Source organism: Solanum dulcamara, chromosome 4 (genome assembly GCF_947179165.1).
Source record: "Solanum dulcamara chromosome 4, daSolDulc1.2, whole genome shotgun sequence".
Classification (NCBI taxonomy): Eukaryota; Viridiplantae; Streptophyta; class Magnoliopsida; order Solanales; family Solanaceae; genus Solanum; species Solanum dulcamara.
In genome coordinates this window covers 66,873,121-66,881,891 of record NC_077240.1, presented here as the reverse complement: position 1 = coordinate 66,881,891, position 8,771 = coordinate 66,873,121, and the positions used below count along the sequence as shown (strand labels likewise).

The window sequence follows — 8,771 nt, the reverse complement described above, 5'->3', positions numbered from 1 at the left end:
GTCGGGCCCGCATAAAGGATATGATCCCAGTCAGTGAGCGACTATAAACACCCTGCCACAAGACCGGGGGAATACCAGGCATGGCTAATGTAACGGTCTTGGCATAACAGTCCAAAACCGCATGATAAGGGGATAGCCAATCCATGCCCAGAATAACATCGAAGTCCAGCATATCAAGTAAAATAAGATCTGCCCGAGTCTCATGCCCCTGAATAGTCACCACACAGGATCTACAAACCTGATCCACTACTAAAGAATCCCCTACCGGGGTCGAAACATGTAACAGGAGCTCAAGTGACTCATAAGGAATACCCAAACGTGGAGCAAAATATATAGACACATAGGAATACGTGGAACCTGGATCAAATAAAGCTGAAGCAGTCTACTGACAAATAAGGATAGTACCTGTGATAACATCATCTGATGCCTCAGCCTCTGCCCTCGCCGGAGCAGCATAGAAGTGGCCCTGTCGGCCTCCCCCACGAACATTCGCCCTACCACCTGACCTACCTCCCCGGGAACCTCCTCGAACACCCTGTTGACCATCGCCGCAGCCGTGGCCTTGATCTATACCTACTGGTGGAAGTGGTGCTACTACCAACGGTCTAGCCCGGCCGGGACATTCCCTAGCCCAGTACTCTAGTGAGCCACAATCGAAGCATCCTGAAGCTGAGCGACCCTTGATAACTCATCCGCGGTAGGAAGAAAGCAGACCTGATTCCCTCGAGCTCTGCCCTGTAGTGGAACCCCCCGAACGGGGATGACTACCCTCAACTGCTGGCAGGGCGGCCTGAATCGGCCGGCTGGACTGACCCTACTGGTACCTATCCTGCTAGAATCGCTGGCGGGGCCTGTCATAACTATCATGGCCCCTAGATTAGGACCCATTGTAGCTACCCTGATGCCTGGGTCTCTTATCGCTTCCCCCTTGGGCCTGACGATGAATAATATCGATCTTGCGGGCATGATCCACCACATCCAGAAAAGAGCAGCCCACAGAAACCAAGTGCTCAGTCCCCACCCTCAGGTAAGGTCTCAATCCGCGCAGAAAAACATCATACCCGCTCCTCCTCAGTAGGTAGAATCATAGTGGCATGTTGGGAAAGCTGATAAAATCTGGCCTCGTACTCCGTAATTATCATGTGACCCTTCTCCAACCGAGTAAACTGATCCGGAAGTCGGTCCCTAACACTCCTAGGGATGTATAGAGCCAGGAAAGCCTTTGAGAACTGGGCTCATATCAATAGTGGTGACCCAGCTAGCCTGGACTGCAAATAAGAGCGCCACCACTGTCTAGCTGCCCCTCTGAACTGGTGAGCAGTGAAGTCGGCGCCTCTGGACTCCACAAGACCTAAGGAATGGAGCTACTCCTGATAGGTAGTCAAGAACGCTATGGCATCCTCGCCAATAGCTCTAGAAAATATCGGGGGTGACAGCCTTCTAAATACCCCTAACATCTTCTGATCCTGTAATGACATCACACCCTCCAAAACTATTGGCGGGGGTGCAACAACTGGTGGAGGCGGCTGAACCTCAGGTGCTGACTAGGTGGACGGATCCCGCGGTGCCGGTATGCATGTTACTGGGGTCGAGGCCTGTGGTACAACCCCTATAGCTGTGAGGAGCTGCACAATCGCTGCCTGCAGTGCTGGGGTCATAACTGGTGCAGCTGGGGGCTGTGCTGGTGGTGGTGGTCCCTCTGGCTGAGTAGGAATAGGAGCGTCCTGATGCTCCTCTACTAGCTTTGGCTCTATCTCCGGGTCGGGAGCTAGTGCTGCTCCCCTGCCTACTCTACGGGGCCGGCCTCAAGGCCTACCCAGAACTGGTGGGTCATCATCTCCAATAGTACCGTGCGTACGAACCATTCCGATGAAAGAGCGAAACAAATGAGATTTCAGGAAACCAATAAGACACAAGAATGCACGAAATGAAGCAACATAGAGATCGTTTCTAATGACATCCTGTAGCCTCTCGAAGATAAGTTACGGACGTCTCCGCACCCATCCGCGAGACTCTACTAGACGTTAGCTCTGTACAAGTGAGACCAACGAACCTGGGGCTCTGATACCAACTTGTCACGACCCACTTTTCATCAGGTCATGATGGCACCTACTATAACCCTCTAGTAGGTAAGCCAACCCGTCAACCCAGAACTTCAAGTAATGTGTTTGAAGGCAAAAACTATATAAGAGCATTGAATTATAAAAGTAAACAGAATGAATAAGCGGAAGTAAACCAAAACATGTTTTAAACAACTAAAGATCCCTCCCAGAACCTGGAAGTCACAAGTACAGAGCTGCTACAAAATAAAATATGAGTACAAGTCCCGAAAGTGGACCAAAAAGATATAAAACAACTGGCTAGTCTCAGAAGGCAAAAGACGGGCCATCCATTCTGAAGGAGACAGAAGTGATCCAAAAACGCCAAGTTATCACCCTAGTCTCCGAATCTGACTACAACAAGATCGATCTATTCGTGACAGTAGCTGGTGCTCGGTCCTGCATCACGAAAGTAGATGCAGAGTGTAGTATGAGTACCAAGACAACATGTACCCAGTAGGCATCATAGGCCGACTGAGCAGAAAAGGTGAAAACAATATGAAAAAGAGGAATAAGCCTAAATAGGAATCAACATAAGCATCGAAAGTGAAAAGAGTACTATCTACGAGAGCTACAGCTAACTATACCCAACTGGGCCCCCATAAGCCCAGCCGGGACACTCGTACGCAAGTTAAATAAAAACCCGAACGAACCCCCATAAGTTCGCTGAGTACACAGAATAGCTACAACTACCAAGGCTAGGAACCAAGAATATGCGATGTCAGGAACCGAAGTACTGTATCATTTCCAAAACCCAGAATCTCCAAGAGTCAATCGATCTAGGGGTGACTTAGGGGTCGAGGCCGGGACTGGGACCCAGAGGCTCGCCCGAATATTCAAAGTGGCCAAGGCCGGGACTGGGTACCCGGATGCTTGCCATAATACATAAGTGCGGGACTGGATACCCGGATGCTTGCCGTAATACATCGGTGCGGTCGAGGCCGGGACTGTATACCCGGATGCTCACCGTAATACATCGGTATGATCGAGGCCAGGACTGGATACCCGGATGCTCGTCATACTAGCAAGTCGGCGGAGGCCGGGACTGGGTACCCAGATGCTCATAGATAATTTATCCCATGGTTTCGAATATATCCTTTCCAACTAATCAACAACAGTACCGAGAATTTCCTCCACAATGTGTCAACTGATATGTTGCCAAAACTTGAATCGGAGCCGAAGCCAAACGATCATGAATTCTAGTATTGCCAACGCATCTCAAAAGTTATGACTATACCGAGTTATGGGTGGGAGTGTTATTAAGAGCAAGGGTATCGCCTAGCTAAGGCCAACTACTAGGCACTAGCCCGCTACACCATTCTACAGGGATCTAAGTCCACCGGAGCGACGCCGGGCATATAAAGCAAGTTTACATCCTATACTAAGGCCAACATACTCCATAGTATCAACAACATGCTCATTCAACTCTCCTTATAATACTAACAAATAACGATAAGATACACATGCTTCTAAATACCTGAAAAACCTAATAACAAGCCTAAAGCATGATTTCTAACACCTATACTAAGGCCAACATACTCCACAGTATCAACAACATGCTCATTCAACTCTCCTTATAATACTAACAAATAACGATAAGATACACATGCTTCTAAATACCTGAAAAACCTGATAACAAGCCTAAAGCATGATTTCTAACACCTATACTAAGGCCAACATACTCCACAGTATCAACAACATGCTCATTCAACTCTCCTTATAATACTAACAAATAACGACAAGATACATCTGCTTCTAAATACCCGAAAAACCCGATAACAAGCCTAAAACATGATTTCTAACACCTGAGATATACAATTAAACTACCCAACCAAAATCCCAACTATTTCAACATGCTTTCACACATTCCAACTCAATCTAAAGAAAGGTAAACCGTAGCCTACCTGTAGGCCAAACACGCGGGCTCCAAATCACTGTGCTGGAGCTTTTCCCTTTCGAACGGCCTCGGAACGCTGCCAAGCTGTCAAAAATAGAACCACAACATCGATACGGTCGTTTCGACACTAATTTCATAATTTTTGGAAATGGACCAATTTTTGGGTCGAAAACGGGAATTGTGGGACCCACATACGAAATTCTGGATTTGACCCCCAAAACAGGTTCTAAACGTCACCCCAAGCTCATAAATCAGATTTATAACACAATTCGGGGTGGGAAATTACGCAAGACGATCAAACAACCAAACCTCATAAATTCGGACTAAAGGACCAAAAATGGCAGCATCAAAATCAGTAAATTATGGAAATACGAGACTCTTTCAACCCAAACAAATTGCACTATGATGATCCTTGTGAAAAACCCCACAATCTAGCCTCAAGAATCACTCAAAACGGAGTTATATTGACTAAGATACACTCTTTCAAAATTTAATAAAATTTCATTCCGAAAATCACTAAATCTGCAGCTAAAAATCAATTTATTACCTCGAACGACGTGCCAAAAACAGATTCTAAAACTTCCACGATGTTCTCCTTAAATTTCCACGCAATATAGCCTCTGGAATCACCCAAATCGGATTTCTATTGGTCAAGAAATAACTTGTCAAAGTTCTTCAAAAATCCATTCCGGAAATGGACACTGCTGCAAATAATATCACGATTTTTACCTGAATCGAATGCTCCAAATCAGTTTCCAAGCGACCCAATGCGTTCTCCACGAAAAATCTCACAATTTTGCCTTTTGAATCACCCAATTTGGAGCTCTAGAACTCAAGAAATGAGGGTTCAAAGTTGAGGAGAAAAATCTGAAAATCTGGTGCAAAATCTGCACTATTGCACCAGATTTTTCTGGTTTTCCATTATTTAAAGTCTCCGAATGGACCCTCGGAATTCGTTCGGAATCCGATAAAAATAAACCAGATATGCTACCCTACTAAATTCGATATTTCGGACTCAATGGCGCATTCAGAATTCTCATACGAGGTTATTATAATAAAAAGTGGGTCCCACATCCAAGAGTCATTTTAAGTCATATTTCACAGCGGGCCTCGATATTAGTCCGAAAGTCTCAAAAGGCGAACGAAGGGTCGTTCTAGACTAAAATCAACATTCCGGAACTAACCGCGCTGTCAGAATTTTTATTCGAGCGCATTTTCCAAGAATGTTGACCAAAGTCAACTATAGGCTAAGTTTCAAAGTCAAAAGCGCCAAATAGCCCCAAACTCGTATCGATTGACTCGATAGTTATTCCAACAGTGCTACTAGCCTAATTTGGTCATTCCGGAGCTGATGGAACCATCAGAATTTGAATTCGAGATTTCGTTAGCCCAAAACTCAAAAAGTCGCAACTAAACTAATTTAGGCCTTTAAAATACCAAAATGGACTCGGGACCTCTAAAAATTCAACCAACACTTCTTCTAGACCAAAAACCATCTCCTGAATCCAACGGAGTTGTCGGAATTCCATTCCGAGCATCGAAACTCCAAAAGTTGACCAAAGTCAAACCTTGGCTTAAAGTTGCTCAAATTCTCAACTCAAGGCCTCAAATCTTCGTTACAGCTCCAAAACTGATTCCGTAAAGTCTCCTAACCCAATTTCGACATTTCAGAGCTGCTGGAATCGACGGAATTCCGTTCCGAGATCTGTAGCTCCGATTGACCCCAAATACCACTTTTTAACACTTAAAGCTTATGAAACTCAAAATTTCCAAGGACTTAACTTTTCATAGGATTTTCTAAAAATCAACACCCGATAACAATTAGAAATGACTCGGGGCATCTAAAGGAAGAGGTAAAATGGTCATTTTACAAAAATTCCCAAAATGACCTTGAGGGTCATTACACACCTGATCCTATATATTTATCGGAATGTCACACCTGATCCAATATCATAATCACAAACACAATCACAGTACACAAAGAATAGTTCATATACTTGCACAATCAAGTAACAGGTTCATTGCATGCAATTGTTCATAAATAGTCATTTTATTGGATTTATTTTATCTTTCCCTTCATTAACAATATTTCATCAAACCTTCTTTATTCAAGGCATCACTTTTGGTAGAGAAAGTTGAAGATTATGAATTTCACGATCTTGAGATTGTAGACCAATCAAAACAATATATCAATCACTCAACCACAATAATTAAATGCATGGTAAATATCACAACATTACTCAATCACTACTAAGAGTCTCTCTATGATATAGACTAAACCATAACCTATAGCCACATGTAATCAAATAAGTTCATGACATAAGATCTATCAATACTAAGCCATTCACATTCACCCTTTATTTTATAATTCACATTACTCAAGTAATTCACAAGAAATAATCAACATGAACACACATAATTATTTGTATAACCACATCCCTCTATATACCTCAATAACCCATAATACCCAAAGTCTCAAGATTTCGTTATGACCCAGCTATTGTCTACACTTAATCTCACAAGAGTCATTGGCCTTCTAAACAGTTTCACCAAGGTTAACATTCAATGACCGAACCTTTAACACTAGTCACATAATAATCATGATCCACAACATACATTCCCACGCTAAACAATAATTGACAATCATTTAACCATCCAGATAGGGAGCTCCAATTTGGGTGATTTCAATTGCTAATTGTTCATTTTTGCTGGGGCTTTGAGTTAGGGTCATTGGGGGAGCATTGTGGACTCTTTATTGAGGTAAAAATCTTTTCCCAAAACCTTCATCTAACCCCATTAATGGTGTTTCTTGAATTCTTGAGTTGTGGGTTGCTTTATATTATTTTAGGGCTCGAATTGTGCCCATATTTGGGGTACAAGTTTCTTAAGATTTTGGAACTCGTTGATGGATAGAGTTTTGTAATTTGCATGTGGGTCCTATAGGCCTATTTTTAACCCAATTTTGGACATAAAATATATTATGGCAATATGGGTATCGTTCTTCTTGTAGTGATGCATAGTTTATGATTATGATAGAGTGACAGCTTTCGAAGGCATTTTATAAGGGTAAATCTCCTATTTTGTGGATTTAGAGTGCGCATGATTGATTTCAAGGTAGGCTACAGTCTACTTTCTTTTAGATCGTGCTATATAAGATGATGCTTAATATAGATTGCATATGGGTTGGGAATGTATGTGACGGGCTTAGGCTTTCTTTCCTTATTCTTACTTTCTTTATTCTCATAAGGGCCTCAGGCTAGTGTAGTGTTACAAAATCCTTAGTCTAGAAATTAGTTGCTTATGGCTTAGTTATGTGTTGTTACCTCTTTGAAGTTGAGTTGGAGGCTTTAGAATAGTTGGTGACTTAGAATGAGTTTTTATTAACCTTTTAGTTAATATGGTTGTTCTGTGTAGAAATTTCTATGGTTTGGTACCCTTTGCTTATGCGTGAATGTTAGGGTTGCTTTGGTATTGTGGACGTTCACCCTTATTAGACTCGTAGACTTGATATTGATCCCTCATTTGGGTTAGGCTTTAGAATCTTAGATGCTTCTTATAACTATTGGTTGGCATTAGCTGGCTTAGTGTTCCTTTGAGAAATATCTTCGGGTAAATATGGATTATTTTTGGGCCCGAGACCTTGGTCGAGGACCAACTGGATTCCAGGTTAGTGTTCTATGCTCTAGGATCAAGATGCTTTTGGTTGTGTATCTTAGGTTGTTTAGATGTAATTTTTTGGATGATAGTGATAAAGTGCATTATATTAGAACCCATTCTCACGTGTTTTGTAGTACGATCCCAGTGCATGCATTGGTTTTCACTATCATCTTTGAGAAAGCAGGGTTTTAGCCATTTTTACTATTAAATTTGTTTTAATGGAAGTCGTTCTACCTTTACTACTTGACAAATGGACTTTTAAGATAAATAGGCATCGAGGATGTTCTCACTTTTTAGTTGATCGGTCGGAGAGTTGTCGACCATTTCTATACTATTTTGGTACTATATATATTTGGTCTTTATGACGGATGATCTAAGAGGATTGATAGGAAAGTCTTGGATCGGGATCAGACAGGTATATATAGGTTTCCCGAGCCCCATATAGATTCCTCTATCCATGTGATCTACTGAACAAAAGTAGAGAGGCGTATGAGTCCTACTTAGCATGCCGCAGACAGGAGGTAGGTTTATATACTTAGTAAGAGGCACTTGGAACTATGACACTAATAATTTTATTGCATAGCTTATATTCATATGCATTATCTATCACATATATAATTGGTTATTGTTTGTACCTACTAGTCATATGGGGGGCCAACTGGGTTAAGTTTGTTGTTGTGTACCTCTCGGGCATATAGGGACTTGGGGAGGTTATTGTTTGACTTATTGTGTAATTGTGGCTGTATGAATGTGGTGTTATGATATGGTAGATACTGCACTTGTTTTTCTCTATTTGATACTTTTAGACTGAATTGGTTTGGTTTGCCTTCATTAGTTCTTAATGGTGTTTTGTGGTTATCTTCAATTAGTAGACTTCCTTAGTAGAATCTTGCCATGAATAGATTTGGATTAGTGCCTCCAGGTACGTTTCATTATTTCAGTCATCTGTTCTTTTATTATGTTCTGTTATCTCTGTTACTGCTATTGCTCATTCTCTTTTCTTTAGCTGCTTGTAATATATATTCCTTTCTTACCTACTTTTTTATACTTGCATTGTCCTGGATCTCAATCAAACCATGCCTACTGAGTATCATTTGCTTGGTACTCATGCTACACTT

At 42.0% G+C, this 8,771-nt stretch overlaps 1 long non-coding RNA gene across 1 annotated transcript; it reads right to left on the bottom strand.

Annotated features, from left to right (window-relative positions):
* Positions 1-2,231: 2,231 nt before the first annotated feature.
* Positions 2,232-4,590, bottom strand: LOC129885056 (uncharacterized). The gene is made up of 3 exons (XR_008766041.1): positions 4,544-4,590; positions 4,004-4,080; positions 2,232-2,498 (listed from the first exon to the last, which is right to left on the bottom strand). It is a non-coding gene; the product is annotated as an uncharacterized LOC129885056 (long non-coding RNA).
* Between the last annotated feature and the right edge of the window lie 4,181 nt (positions 4,591-8,771).